Source organism: Heteronotia binoei, chromosome 8 (assembly GCF_032191835.1).
Source record: "Heteronotia binoei isolate CCM8104 ecotype False Entrance Well chromosome 8, APGP_CSIRO_Hbin_v1, whole genome shotgun sequence".
In the NCBI taxonomy this organism is placed as follows: domain Eukaryota; kingdom Metazoa; phylum Chordata; class Lepidosauria; order Squamata; family Gekkonidae; genus Heteronotia; species Heteronotia binoei.
Window position 1 is genome coordinate 36,232,813 of NC_083230.1, and position 16,498 is coordinate 36,249,310.

The following is a 16,498-nucleotide window of genomic DNA, read 5'->3' on the forward strand; positions in this document are numbered from 1 at the left end:
GTCACGAAGGAGGAGGTCTGGCTGGCCATCTCCTCCGTGGCCAAGGCGTTCCTCTCATGCCCACCGATGAGTGTGCAGAGCAAGCGCGTCTTTTCACATATGGGTGACATTGTCTGCTCACATCACAATCGCCTGCAACCCTGGACAGTTGAACAGTTGGTCTTCCTGAAGGTCAACTTTCCTCTGAACGTAGACTTTGAGAGTGAATGCAGTGAGCATCTACTTGTGCCTGCATCCTCTCTTGGCCCGCGCTTGGAAGGTGGTTGTAAAATGCTCCTCCACTAAAAATAGACTAGAGTCCAAAGACAGCCCAAAAACTCACAAATTGATTGGCAGTGCATCCCCCCCACCACCACCACCAACTGTAACCGACAGCACCCACAGGCCCAGCCAGGATAATCCAGGTTTTTTTTTTTTCAGGGGCAAGAGGAGGAAAGAGAGAGGTGCCAGTGATGATGACAGGCAGCCAGCAGCCATACCAATGCTGAGGTCCCTCTAATGGGACAGCGATAGCTGGTGTGCTGCTGCTGAGCTGAGAGAGAAGGAATGGTTGCCCTCCTCTCACACAATCTGAGGCCCTCCCAGTGATCTTCCTCATTTGGGGTGCAACTCTTGCTTGCCTACGCGTGGTGCACCCTGGGTAACACAAAAGAGCCTAGACCAGCCAACCTCCATCACTCAAGGTAAGTCTAAATGCTTCTTGCTTTGTGTCAGATACAGAATGATGTAGAGCTAGGTGTGGTCCACTGCTTCTCTTGTGTGTTTGGGGCAGGGCTGGAGAGCTGGCATCTGTAGATTGTGTGTTCTGTGGCAGTGAAGCTGGCACCTGGGTGAGAGACCCAGAGCCAGCATGCTTGTTGTGCTTGGCCAGCTCTTCCCATGTTCTTTGGGGCAGGGCTGGAGAATTGGCATCTGGGTTTGCTGCAGCCAGGTCTTTAGAGCAGACCTTGAGCAGATTGTGTGGCAGGATTCATAGAGTAGATAGATGTATATACTGCATTTGGGTCCTATAGAAATTCTCTGGTGTGAAGTTAGGTTTGACTTTGGGTGCCCCAGAAATTGGACCCCCGGCCCAATTTTTTTGGGGACTTGGGAGTTTTTTAGGGAAGAGTCCCCTGCAGGTCTCCTGCAAATTTGGGGGCTCTCCCTCAAACCCCCTTCCCTCCAGGCGGCTTCAAATATACCCTATTTGCCATTGATTTCAATGGCCCATAGGGTGTAAAGGGGCTGTATATTTGGAAATAGCTGCGCATCTACCGTATATGCGGCTATTCTGACTACGGAATTTAGAAATATACATGATTCCGTATTTCTCTCTCCCCCCCCCCCCCCCGTATATTTCCAAATCCATGTACTACCGATTTTTTTTTTTTTTTTTTGCACATCCCAACTCCAAGGCTTCAAACAGACTGAGAAGGCAAAGGTTTTAACTCTTAAAAGAAGTTGTGTCCCGGAAACTATTGATACACAAGAACTTTTAACAAGTCTCTAGTGGGAGTATATTGAACTGAATATGAAAGAAAAATCTCTCAAGATATAAGGTATATCAGTAGGAGAGTACAGTTAAAAGAACGGACTGAGATTTAATGGTTTGATGGTGGACTTGAGCAGAGACAAAACTTGGAATAAAATTTGAAAGGCAGTGTGAAAGGAAATCCTGACTTTCAGTAGCTGTTTGAATATTGAATTATAAGAGGGAGTTGCATTGTTGATTGTAGAAAAAATATTTATGAAGGCTTCAGAGATTTTGATCCTGCTCTTTTTTGGTGGACTATAAGATCATTGACAGATTATACAATCTTATATTGGATTACAAGTACCTGAACTATTGGATTTTTCCCTTTGCCAATGGATTATAAAATTTTTGATGGAATTTATAACACATAAATGGATTATAGAGATGTGGATGGCCTTAATCGTGCTTAACCGTGCTGTTAGATTATAATTAAGACTCTCTGTCTTCAGAATTTTTATTTTTATTTTTGATGGCTTTTTTTTTCTTTTCCTGACTGATTAGCTTTTTCTCTTTTAAACTCTTCTTGGAATTCTAAAGATCTGTGGACATGTAAATTGGATATTTTTGTTTGGATTATAATTTATAAAACTCTGGTTTTGGAATATATTGGACTACCTGGACTACTTTGTGGACTACTTTCTTGCTTATTAGACTGGACTAATTTGCATTGGTCAAGAGCATATTATAATTCTGCTGGCGTGAGTGTATTTCACCCCCTTCTTGTTGTTTATTCTTGGCCCGTTTGTATCATTGTTATAGCAAAGTGATATTGTTTATAGTTTTGCTTATCATTATTTGGGTTTGTTAGATTGTTGTTACAAGGGGAAGGCTCTGTTCTTAAACAATTTTACATTTGCTCAAAATCTTAATTTTTCTTGCCTGGTACTGAGTTAGTTGATAAAAGCTGGAACATTGTGTTCCAAAATAGGTTGGTGAATTGTAAACATCAAAAATTTAAAGTTTGAGAGGGAATATATATTATAGGAAATTTAACAATAGAGATGGCAACAGGGTTCAAGGAGGCCCCCAAAATGAAATACAATAGAGATAGGACCACAACTCCTTCTCCTAACCTTCCTCATATTGGCCCAACTAAATTTACAACTGCAAATATGCAGAAAGATATGAAAGAAATGCAACATACATTATTAACAGCCATTTTACAACTGACTGACAAGGTAGACAACGTTGGAGAACAAATGGCTGAAGTCAAGCAAGAGCTCCAAGAAAACAGAAAACAGACAGTGGAAACTAATAAGGCATTAAAAGCCCTAGATGATCAAGTGGTGAGTAATACTCAAAAGGATGAACAGTTGGAAAACAAGCAAAAGGTGTATGATAGTAGATTTCTCCAGTTAGAAATGGACAGAGCAGTTTATATGTTGAGACTGCAAAATATTCCAGAAGACAGGTCTGAAGACTTGCAAAAAATGCTAAGCGAGGCCTTCACAGAAATTTTGCAAGTGCCACTGGAAAAAATGGAAGAAGAGATTGATCAAGTTAAGCGTGTACCATTGAGTTTCACTAAATAGAATGAATTATACCCAGCGCCATACACATGAAGCTTACAATAAGAATAACAAGAGATAAACCAGTGGTGATAGCAGGGAATACAGTGAGAATTCTGAAAGAGGTGCCTTGGCCAGTCAGACAGAAGAGAAGAGAATATTATACATTGGCAAACTTTCTAAGGAAGAGAGTAATACCATATACATGGTTAATGCCAGAAGGCTTGCTTTTCATGTTTGGAGGCAAAAGATACAAGATCAATTCAATCTTCAAGGCGGAAATTTTTTTGGAGAAATTTGGGAAGAAAGAAGAGAGAGGAAGGAAGGAAAATGGGGAAGAAGAAAGCTCAGAGGAAGAAGACCCAAGTGATGCAAAGAAATACCAAACACGACTAAGGATCAAAAAAGATAAAGATAAAAAAGATAGTGATAAGAAAGATCCATAATGGCGTCAATAGTTTCTACAAATATGAATGGACTTAATTCTCCTGTAAAGAGAAGGAAAATCTTTAAATATTTAGCAAAATTGGAAGCTGATATTATTTGTTTACAAGAAACTCATATACTGACAAAAGATCAACATTTGTTGAAGAATAAAAAACTTGGCAATTTATTTGTTGCAATGGATTTGAATAAAAAGAAGAGGGGCATGGCAACATATGTAAAAGATAAATGTAATCCACAATTCTGCTTTGCCTCAGAAGGTGGAAAGATCTTATTGGTGGAAATTGCCATGGAGGGTAGAAAAATCTTGTTAGCAAACATTTATGCCCCCAAATGACCATAAAATTTTTTTTAATGAACTACATCTCAAACTAATGAGTTTAGATTATTCAGAATATTGTTTACTTGGTGACTTTAATGCGGTCTTTGACAGACAATTGGACAGGAAGCTGCATAAATAAATCAGATCCAAAGGACTACAGTTACCAACAAGTTTTTTTTAAAATTAGCTGAAGAACTGGAACTAGTAGATGCGTGGAGGACAACGTACCCAAAATCAAGAGATTTTACTTATTATTCATCTAGTCATCAGTCATGGTCAAGAATTGATATGTGCTGGTTGTCTACAAGTCTGATGAAGGAATTAGCAGAGGTGGAGATTCAGCCTAGAGTGGTATCTGACCATAGTTTAGTAATTATAAAACTTAAGGGAATACAAAAAAGAAACTGGAAGTTAAACACTCAAAGCCTAAAAGATAAAAACTTGCGGCTGGGGGTTGGAACGCCAGGGTATAACCTTTGCAAGGCTGGCCGGGTACAAGCCATTCATTTGGCTATACCTAGGGGCAGGGTGGCTCGCCCTTTATGCAGCAGGGGAGGGCTCTTTGTTCCCTGGCCCTGCTGGTTATGTTTATAGCCCTTGTTGTTAATGTAATAAAGAAAGAAAGTGGCCCTTTAGTTACCCAAAACCTTGTGTCCATCTCTCCCTTCCGTCTGTGGGAGCAATAGAATTTATTCTTGTACAAGTCTTTCTGAGTCAGAGCTCATTTCATCAGATACCTATGAGGAATTCAGTCTGACTAATGAAAACTTAAATTCATGAAAGCATAAATAAATCCTGTTAGTCCCTTAGGGGCCACTAAACTCCCTACTTTATTTCATTAATAATAAGGGGTTTTGGTCTCCTGCTGTAGATGCAGTCTTTTATCAGTTCAATTCCTACCTTGTGTGGAATCTATATGCCTACATATAACCATTTGGTGCTTCGTAATAGCTTTTTCTCTGTGAGCAATGTTTTCTTTATCTGCAGATAGAGAAATTATCATGTAATTTCCACCCATAACTCTGGTTTCTCTAATAGGGCCAAAATTCTCTTTTCAAGGCTCATCAATTCATATAGTTTTATATCCTTTTTTGAAACCTCCATAATTTTGTTTTGAAAGTCAGAATTCTGAGTGAGATGGACTACATTTTCACTCCATAAGACACACCTATCCATAAGACGCACCTAGTTTTTAGAGGCATTTGTGTGAATTTAGAGGCGTTTGTGTGAATTTTTTGCAGTATTCACTCCTTAAGATGCACACACTCCCCCCCCACACTTTTTTTTTGGGGGGGGGGAAGTGTGTCTTATGGAGCAAAAAATACGGTATTTTTTCCAATGGATTTTTTAAAAAAAATTAATAATCAATTTATCTCGAATTTTAGTGTGCATCCCACTCCTTTAACAGTAGTTTCCCTCACAGGAAAGGAATGGATCTTTTGTTTAAGATTATCCTTAACAAGGTAATCTATTCCATTAAAGCATTTTACAAGCCCTTCTTAGTCATCCTACAATTGCCTAAATACCTCTGAAGCTGTATTTGAAAGTCTATGTATTAAAACCTATAAAATTAAGGCATAATATACTCTTTTAAAAGTTCTATGTGATTTTTAAAATACAATACAGACCTAGGGAACAGTAATTTGATTTAGTCTTTGTCTGCTGTATGTTCCTGTCAGGATACTTTTTAAGCTGAAACTCTAAGGAGAGGAGAATAAAAGTTGTTGAATTCTGAAAGAAAAAAGGATAAAAGAAAAGCTCTCATACCTGGCTGTGAAGGATTGGTCAGAAAAGAAACTTTCAATTGATGTATTTGTGTGGTTCTCTGAATATAGGCTGTGGTTTTCTTTATTATGTTCTGATGCAAAACATGAAGGGTCACATTTCCTAAATCTGGGCAGTTTTTAAGTTCATAATCACTTGACAACTCCGGATTAGAAAAACCATTCTGGAATTGTCTCCATTGGCCATAATAGGTATGGGGTTGTGGAGTTCGCTTGAAGCTTACCTTTATTATAAATTGTCCCTTTTGATGGATTCAGTGGCTTTTAACTAACATTAAAGCAACAATTCTTTCATGAGAAGAATAACCCAATTGGATATCAACTGATAAACAGTAATACAGAGTAATATATAGCTGAACGTTTTACATTTAGAACAAAATACGAATCTAAGCACTAACTTATAATGCCATAAATCTTGGTCAGAGGGAATGTCATGTAGACACATCCAATAGTTCCCCAAGGATTGGTGGGACACTGGTATCCAGTATGAGGCAGAGCAGCAGGAGCTTATTTATTTTATTTATTTATTTATTTATTTATTTATTTATTTATTTATTTATTTATTTATTTATTTATTTATTTATTTATTTATTTATTTTTCGTACTTATATCCCACCCTCCCCGCAGAGAAAAAGCTTAGAAAAACCTGCTTGGTGAGCAAAAGCTCTTTAATAAAATAACATTCTCACAGCTATTAACTAAAGAGAGCCTAATTAAGGCTTCATGCTGTTCATCTTAAATATATCCAGCTGTTTCATGTTACAGTATGTCAAAGTGAAGAATAAGCATATTTAAAAATGAGAGGATATAAATACTTCTTAAGTTTTACCTTAGACCAGCCATTCTGAGAAGGGGGGGGGGGGACTCCACATGGCAAACATCTAGCAAATTGCATCACATGTACATTAATTTTGTAATTCCGTTAGTATAGTTTTTAAAAATACGGTACATATTCTGCTTCTTTTGGATTTTCAAGCTACAGAGTGTTCTTTTTATAATTATCAGGTTGGACGATCAGGTTTTGGAAGAGAAACAGTAAAAATCTTGATCTTCTTTTACCTGCCCTGTTGAAATCCAAAACTGAGTTCAATTCCAGGTATGAACAATTACAAAACAAGCCTTTTGCCTCTGCTCTTCGCACCTCATAAACTAGATGGTGGAGTACCATAAGTATTTTCAACATTACTTACATTGGATTGATTACCTCCTTAACACATGTTTACCTATTCACTAACCATCAGAATGGTTGAAGAGTGGACTCTGGTCCATCAAAATTTATGTCACAATAAATCTGTTGGTCTTTACTTTGACTCTTTCTTGCTGCTGCTGCATTAGTTGATGTAAAACACTAACATATATGGATAGTGCCCTTACAAGAGACTAGTCTTGAAATGCATCAGACAATTAATATGTAACTATAAATTACTACTTTTTAACAACCATTTGAAGTTCTTTCTCTCCTGTTGTTTTCTGCCTTCCCACCTTGATGTACCTGTGTTGAAATTATATGCTACTTTTCTACATAAGCATAAGCCTGCCAAAGTTGCCTCTTTACCATATTAGACATAACAAAATAAATCATTATTGAACAGGAAGCTGCTTTCTATTAAGCCAAATCATCATTCTGTCAAAGTTAGTATTGTCTACTCTGACTGTTTGTAGCTCTCCAGAATCTCCACATCCCCTTTTAGCTGGAGATGTTGGGGACTGAACCTGGAACCTACTGTATACAAAGTATATCTATCATTGAGCCACAGCTCCACCTCATTTGTAGTCAGCATATTAAAAATCTCTAAGCTTACATATGACAGTTATCTTTTCCTAGACATTGTGAACACTAGCTTTGTCGTCAATAAAAACAGCTTCTTCCTTACCATGCATTAACTTTTGCAGCAGCTCTGCTGTTATGTGAGTGGGATACAACTTGAAAGCATGTATTATATAGCTTCTGATTAACAAGGTCCTCTGCCTGTTTTTAACCTGTAAGCAGAATAATATGAGAGAGAGAGAGAGAGATTCTTTTGAACTGATACAGTTGTATAAAATCTCATGTGTTGCTAGATTAATGGAATCCAATATGTGCTTCTGAGAAAAGAATGCCCTTGGTATTCAGAAGTAAGCAGACTGATACTGCATTTGGCAAGAGACAGACACATTCATTCAGTCAAGGGTGCTTTATCAACAGAAGTCAACTCTGGAATAGGGTGGCTTCAACAGCATATTTATACTTCAGTGAACTAAAGTTGCAAGCAAGACTTTTTCCTCCTCTGTTCCCAGAGCACTCTTCAATGTACACTTCTAATCAAAATTGCTGTTAGCCTGTCTCTGAAGTGGAGAGCAACCTCCAATGTCAAAAGAAAGTACCCTCTACAACACTTATAAAAGTTCTTCTGGAACATACTTTACTACTAAAATACTACTGTTTTAAACATCCATGTTGATTTCAGCTCTGACTTTCTTCTAGAAAGTGGGTGACAGTATCAGCAGCAGATTAATGTATTCAGTATATTGGAAGAAATGTGCATGCACACAAAAGCTTAGGCATAGAGAAAAACTTCGCTGGTCTTAAAGATGCCACTGGACTCAAACTTTGTTATATTATTGCCTTGTGAGAGGTAGCATGGAGAATATATATGAAGAAGATATTGGATTTATATCCCACCCTATACTCTGAATCTCAGAGTGGTCACAATCTTCTTTTTCCTCCCTGCCCCCCACACAACAGACACCCTGTGAGGTAGGTCGGGCTGAGAGAGCTCTTACAGCAGCTGCCCTTTCAAGGACAACTCCTACAAGAGCTATGGCTGACCCAAGGCCATTCCAGTAGCTGCAAATGCAGGAGTGGGTAATCAAACCTGGTTCTCCCAGATAAGGGTCTGTGCACTTAACCACTACACCAAACTGGCTCTCAAAAGAGATATGGTTAAATAACAGATTTGGTTAAAGGGGTGTAGGGAAAAACCAATTCTCTGTGACTTTTCATCAACCAATTTTAATGAAGAACTTTATCTAGGTGGTATAGAAAGCACTCCTTTGAGAAATAAAGGATCTTTAGTCTAAAGATGAAAGCTTTAGCTATCCAAAATGTAGTTTCCAGGACAGTTCTACAGGAGATGAGAATTTACTCACCACCATTCTCTGTAAACTTTCTGGTAAGTATACATGGGACAATGGCAGAACAATCTTGTGTCCATCAGATCTTGACCACTTTATTCCCAATAATATCCAAGGATGCTAAAAGACAAAATAGAATCAAGGCCTGTGGTCAGACTGGAAGGCTGGCATGGTTTGGGCGCACTGCTAATTACTCCATTGCATTCTGTGACAGAGAGTTTCTATCAGATTCCCACCTTGATCCAGTCTTTGGTTGATGGTTCAGATTAGTGTTGCATGTCAACCATGGAGAATATGGTCTGGATTTCTTCTTTTAAAAAACCCCCAAATTTGATTTAAAAAAAAATAAAAACATTTATTGGGTGTGCATGAGTGCCCATGTGGATGTGCACTACCAGTTTTAAAAAAAACAAATGCAAAATTGGAATTGAAGGTTTACACTTCTGAACTGGTTTAAGCACGCATTGGCGGAAGTTCAGACATTTGGATATGCAGGGTGAATGCATGAACTTTCTCTGGTGCCTGTTTACTCTGTATCCAATTCATCTAACAATGGGGTGAGCATGACTGGGGACCGACCACCAGATGTGGCTGAATGAGCAGGCCCATTTAATATGTTAGGGAAAAGCAACTATATCAGGCCAAACTGCCCATCCTACTGCAGCCAAGGTGGTGTCTGATGCAAGAGTATATCCAAATTGACGGAGGCTTTGAAAATATATGGTGTCAAATGCGCTTCAATATTGCTCTGCAATGTTTGCTATGAAGGTGAGGTTGAAGATGGAAAAAATAAATTATTAGACTTAGATGTTTTTATACTTTTTGCTTTTGTACTGGGACTATCAAGTGGCCCTATATTTGAGGACATAAAGGATTTTTTTCGCTGTCAAAGATATTGATAATATTAGTCATATAACAGCTGGGTCATTTGCTATTCAATGTTCAATATAGCAAGCATGGGATGAAAACATTCCTCATTTAATATGTGATACTAAGCAGAAGTACATCCTAAGTTAATTGACTTCATTGGAAATATAACTGTAGATTTCTATATAGGATTCTACTGAGTCTCACCACTTAGAAAAAACAACAGAAGCTGGGGGAACAGTGTCTTTTGGATGATCTTGCAATCAATTTCCAATGCTCACATTAACCAGAATACTCATAATCAGTGCAAAATATGAAATCCAGTGTGCCCTATCTTGTATACAGGACCATGTATTATCAAGAGGAACTGAAGGGGCTGGATCTTAAGCACTACAAGTTATGCTTGTGGACTAAAATTAAAAGTTTCTCTTCCTACTGTAATTTGCTGTTCTTCCAGAAACACAACTCTTGGCTGCTAATGGAGCCTTGGAGGTAACATTCAGTATAATGTGGGGCACTGTGCTAAAATTGTCCCCTGTGTAAGCAGAAAGAGGCTTTAGGATTCATAGTTCTTGGAGGCTTTGGTATCTGCTGTCCATAAAAAGTTGTGCTAATCAATTTATTTCCTTTGAGATCTTTTTCATCAACCTTTCTTTGTTTAAAAATCTGACAACCCAGTGGACTTGGACAGAACCCAGTCTCAGAAATATGCTCTGTTCCATTCTCACACAGAAGCCACTGCTGCTGGAAATTTAGCCACAGTAATACCAAGATCAGTATCAGTGATCTGGGAAGACATAGAAGTAAAAGAGACCTACATATCTAGTGAGCTATGCTAATAAATTGATTTCCTTTGAGGTCTTTCCCAGGATACCAACATCTTTTTTAAATTAAGCATATAACTAGTCATATGTTTTCACTTGTCTGTCTTCTAGGCAGCAAAGAACTAATAGTCATTAGAACATGTATCCAATTCCACAAAGGATAAAGGGGATTTCATGTATGGATGCTGTAAGCAATCACTGCATGGATGTTGAAAATTATGGTACAATTTGATCATCAAAATAATTATTACAACTTTAAAAGCCTCCCTCTAGGGCCAGCTTTTCATTTTTAATATATATATGAATGACCCACTATATCTGTGTATCAGATCAGTAGGAGAGATTTATATAGATTGTAAGGTGATTTATTGGGGGTCTGTGAAGATCTGTGTTTGCAGTTGCCGCCTTGATTTTAGGCACAAACAGAATCAGTGATTTGCCTGAGTTAAATAATTTATAATGAGAAAAAAAACAGGGACTGACAGACTGTGAGCTTAATTTTGAGTAAATTAATCTTATGAGAGATCTGCAAAATTCTCCATGCACTTATCTCTGTAGCAAGAAAATAATTTACTCGGTAAGGGGATTGGTGGGGGAGTCAATAAATAGGAAAATGACAGATCCCAACTTTATTGGAGAAAAAAGGCTTCAGATGTGTTTCCACCAACTTGAATTACAGTTAATGCCTTATAGTTTTTTGTTCGTTGTATCTTGAAGACAAAGAAAATTAATTGCATGCAGTTGAATAATTGCATTGCACCATTTGGAGTTACTATAAAACATAATGGGAGAAAACCTGTTAAAGGTAAATGTGCCCTCAATTATCTGTTGAATGGGGCAGGAAAGTCTGGTCTTTATAGCAAATGTGGCATGTGGAACCATTTATTTCTTTGTAGCACCTTTTTCATTGCCAAACTGATATCTCCAATATCAGAGATCAAAGCCTTATTCCTATCAAATCATAACAGCATCAAAGCTTGTTTACCTATATTATTCTCAATCTTGAACCAGAGTGCAGAGGGGAAAAAATCACACAACAGGGCCAAGCTCAGAATAAGGAGATGTTTCCACAGATCTGAGAGTCATGTAGGTTTGCAGAATAATCATAATTTAGAAGAGAATAACAGAAAAAATATTTTTAGAGTTCAGATTTATCACAATTACCTCAGCCATTTTAGATTGTGTAGGCAATTGCTTAGATAATCCAAAATAGATGCTGCAACTCATTTCAAACCTGGAATAAACTGAGGGAGAAGAATGTGCAGGAAATAAAAAAAAGATGTAAACTGGAGGAAGAAAGCAAAGGCAGAGAGAAGAGGAATGGAATAAAGAACAACGGAGCAAAATGGAACAGGCTGTGGGGGGGAGCAGGAAAGCTGTGAGGTGAAGAAAAGGAGGGAACAGTTTTATTCTGTATTTTCATTTTTGCTTTCTTTGTCATCTTTCTCTCATCCTCCTATACTGTGCTGAAGCCATGAGGGCTGGAGCTACAGCCAAACATGGTGGTGGCAGGTTGGTGAAGGCAGGGAAGAAGAGATTCCCCCTCCTTCCCACCTCTCTCAGCTCCTCAGGTGCTCTTCTGTCAGTTCTCCAGGTTAAGTTGAGTCTCTTCCTATCTGTTTGCTAACGCTTAGTTGGTTAGGCTGTGCTAGTAGAGGTAGCACCAGGCCTTGAATTCAGCAGGAGCTCAAAGGAGCACAGCTCCTGAACCTTTCTGATACCCCACCCCTTTTCCTACCTACCTTGTCCATTGAATAGTAGGTGCAGCTGCATAACAATCCCTGGATGAGCTCCATCACCTATTTTTCTACAAAATGACTCTTGGGTAGCATCAGTCCTATTCTTAGTCTACATCCACACAGCAGAGTAAGTGGGTGGGAAGAAGAACTTAAGGAGCTTAGGTATTCATTTTTCATCTCTCCTGAGTCTCTCTCCCTTCTTTAATGTGGCAAACAAAATAGATAGATGCCAGAATAACAAATAGAAATGAATTTTTACACACTTTCTTTTTCCCACTCATTTTCCTTATAATAATAACAATAACTAAGGGGGCTGCCTCATTTTTAATAGCTCACAAATGTATGCACAATGCTAACAATGCTACCAGAGCTAACAGCATTGCCTTTTCTTTGCTGATAAACACATGTTTCCAACAGCAGCATAGTTATACTTCCTGAGGTTAAATGTGACAGTACAGTTTTGCACACATGTGGAGCAAACCCACAAGGGCAGCAGGGGAGAATTTCATTAAACGTATCATATGGCATTAGAGAATTTGAGTGCATTTGGGTAAATTTTGATATTGTTGAAAATTATTTTTATGTGATCTTATTTTTTATGAATCTTCTTGATTTCATTTGAAATAAACTAATAATCCACAAATAATCCCACAATAGTACACTATTCAAAGTAGAACAAAGTTCAACTCCAGTGGCACATTTAAGACAAGGTCCGGCCCCTTCCCAGCCGAGCCAGCTCGCTGGCGATAGGCTGGGGGCCGCCTTTGCATCCCCGGAAGGAGGGAGGGGCAGCAAGATCACCCGACATACGGGTGTTTTTTGCAAAGGCGCGGAGTCGGGGCTATATAAGCCCCGGCTCCCTCCTTGCCACGCAGTTTGTTTTCGGCTCTCTGTGTGAGAGCCACGTCGTTTGCTGCTGCAGGCGAGGCCTGGGCGACGGGGGTCTGAGCTTCTTCAAACAGCTGATCGGCGGCTGGGGTTTTGGCGGCAGGCGCGCTTGCGGAGGCGTGTTCAGCAGCGCGGCGGACTTCAGCGGATCAGCTGTTCGGCGCGGCGAGGCGCGCTTGCGAGGCTCAGAATTCTGATCGGCGCGGCGTGGAGGCTTCCGTTTGGACGCGTTGCGGGGCTGAGTAGCGCTGCGCACGGCTATCAGTGTTTGGGGGCTCGGGGGGGAGGCTGGGACGGGTTGGCACGGCCTTCCCCTTTTTGTACAGGCCCCTTGGGGCTTTCCACCGTTGTTGGCTCGCCTGGTGAAGCGGCCCCCTGCTTATTGGGAACGGGGGGCTGGCTAGTTCCGAGAGGACCCTTCTTTTGAAATTGCTCCTTGGGAGGCTAAGCTGGGTTCCTTGGCCTGAACGAAGGGAGAGTTGTCTGGATTTTGGTGCTCGGGGCTCCTGCCTGTAGCAACTCCCCTCCCCCCCCCTTCCATCATCATTACCTCTTGGCAGTTTGGGGTTGCCCCATTAACAAAGGGCATACATCTCCTCTTATTTCCTTACCTGTGGGTGGGAATTCCAGGTGTGTGCCTGTCCTGGGTGGCTACTGGTCACCTGGTTTACCCCACTGACAAGGGAGTATACTCTTCCTAAGTTTGGGTGGGTAGGACCAGACGGGGCCTTGGGGTCATTTGTAAGTACTTGGCCTATTTTGTCACTAGTAAGGATGGCACCAACAAAGGGGCAAGGCAAATCTAAGGGCAAACAGCCCGCTCGCCCACCCCGGGGGCGAGGTCAGCAAGGAGCCCCTGCTGAGGAACAGGGCCAGAGCGAGCGGGTTCGTCTCGCCATTATTAGTCAATTAGATGCCCTGGAACAGGAACGGGTGGCCAGGGGTGCACCCATTTGGGAGGGCCGCCGCCGTGCCACCGGTCGGTCGGCGCGGCTGACTTTCGAATCCGAATTGCTTGCCAGGCTGTCTGCTTTACAGGGTGGGCAGCCGGAGCCCGAAGCGCCGCTGGAACCTGACCAAGACGAAGATCCAGGTGAAGGCCCATCGGGCACGCCATCGGGCGGGGCGTCTGGAAGTGGGGGGATGCAACCCCCTGGAGGTTTGGGCGTCTTTCCGGGTGACGGCGGTAAGCCCCTTACTCTGCCTGTTCAAGGTTGGCCTTGGGGTCCTGCTCAGCCAACCCCCCACATGCTGGGGGCAAGCGGGGTAGGATGGGGGCCCGGGTGGTTTGGTGCTGGGGAACAGGTGGGCCCCGCTCAGCCATGGGCTTGGGGTGCTTATGCACCCAGTTGGCTGTCCAGTGTAGTTCCTACCCCTCTTGGTCAGCAGGTGGGCGCTGGGGCCCCCCCTGCAGCCTCTTCCTCACTGCCCACGCCGGGCATTTTGCCATGGGGTGGGCAACAGGGGGCGCAGTCACAGGGGGCACGGTTTGCAGCTCAAGGGGGTGGGTGGTTCTATCCACCAAACCCCTATGCAAGTATCCCCTTTCATGCTCTCCCTTATGGCGACACTTCTTTGCCTTTGGGGGAGCATCTGACGGCGGCCACGCGTGAAAAAATCCTCCGTGGGGAGTATGTTGATGTTTTTGGTCTCTTGTTTCGGGAGCTCGAGAAGAAAAGTAAGGATGAGCTCGACGACAGGGACAAGGAAAAGATAAAGCGCAGGAAGGTTGATAGGTCCTGGTCAAATTGGTTGCCCGGCTTCCTGATCTATGCCGGGGTCATCGCAAGGGCACAGCCGGCTAGGGCGGCCGCCCTTTTTCAATATATAGATATAGTCTACAGGGCTTACACGGACTTCGTCGGGACAGCATGGCTGCAATATGACGAAGCCTTCCGGATGCGGGCCGCCGTCAATCCCGGAATGCCATGGGACCAGATAAATCAGCAGCTGTGGCTGCAGCTGATGGCCCCGGCAAAACCGAATTCCGGGGATAGGTCCGATAGTGGCCATCTGGTGCAGAGAGCACAGCAACAGGAGCCTACCCCGGGCGCCCGCGTTTCCGCGGGCCAGCCGGATCATTCACGGTTGTTGTGTTGGGAGTTTGCCTCCAAGGGGGTCTGCCCCAGGGAGTCTTGCAAATTCCGTCATGAATGTCCGCTGTGTAGCGGGCCCCACGCGCTTTCGGCCTGTAGTAGGTCAAAGTCTGGAGCGGGCGGTAAGCGCCCCGGAGGCGGCGGTGGCGGCTCGCAGCCACCGGGAAAAGGGGCCCAGCCCCATCCGCCAGCCGGCTCTCAGTAGGTTAATGGCGACATGCCCGCCAGGGCCGACGCTAGCCAGTTAGGGGCTATATGCCCTCTGCCATCCAGCATGTTGGCTGATGGCGGTCGGCGGCTTATAAGTTCTTTTTTGCCCCCCCCCCCCCCTTGGTCCCTTTGCAGGCTGTCGGGTGGTTGGTTAATTTTGTGCATGTTGCTGACTGTGATTTGTTTTTTCAGGTGCTGTGCTCGGGGTGAGAGAAGGTGGGTTCTCATCTGCGGGCACGGCATGGTTTCTTGGCTGCCCATTACGCTAGGCGGTCTCCTGTGGGTACTCAGCTCGGGCTCAGTGCTGGGTTACAGTGGAATTGCTGGGCTGGCCTGTGATCAGGCTTTGTTGTTCAGGGAGCGAAGGGCGTTGCCTCCTCACATTCTTGTCGTTCACTCGGGAGGGAACGACTTGGGGTTGCTGCGTGGAAGACTCTTTCCCAGCAGGCGTTGGCCGACCTCTGCGAAATTCGTCGCAGGTGGCCTGGGGGTTACATTGGGTGGTCGGCACTGTTGCCACGCAGGGTGTGTAGGCACGTCATTTCACTGGCCCAGACGTAAGGCCAATAGGGCCACTCAGAAGACTATAGAGGGTGGACTTGGAATTTTCCTCCCTCATCTGGCCATACAGGTCAACCAAGTGGACCTGTATCGGCCGGATGGCGTTCATTTATCCAATTTGGGCAACCGGGCCTTTTTAGATGAAATTTGGCAGGGGGTGCGGTTGGCTCAGGGCCACCCGTTGGGGCGCTAATGCCTAAGCAGAGGCTTGGCATTGGCGGTGGCTGGATGAGGTTTGGCCACGGGTTTTTCCAGGGGAGCACCTATGGCCTTGCACCGGTGGTGCGGTGGTCTGCAGGAACCGTAGATGGGCTAAACGGCTCAGTGCGGTGATGCAGATCACAAGAAGCCTCACCTGGGTGGATCTTTCCATGGGGATTGATGCCAGCCCGGTTGGTGATGGCTGGAGGCCTGGCCGCTCAGTTACAACCCGATGACGGCGGGTTTGTGCTGGGGGCAGGGTGGCTCGCCCTTTGGACAAGGCGGGGTCCAGGTGTTGACCCCAGGGCTTGTCTGGTCTGGTTTCCCCCCCTGCCAGTTATATTTGTTAATCCTAATAAAGCGGCCCGGTTTAAAACCCAACAATTGTGTCTGCCTCTTCATTCCGACTGGGGGGGCAAGGTCC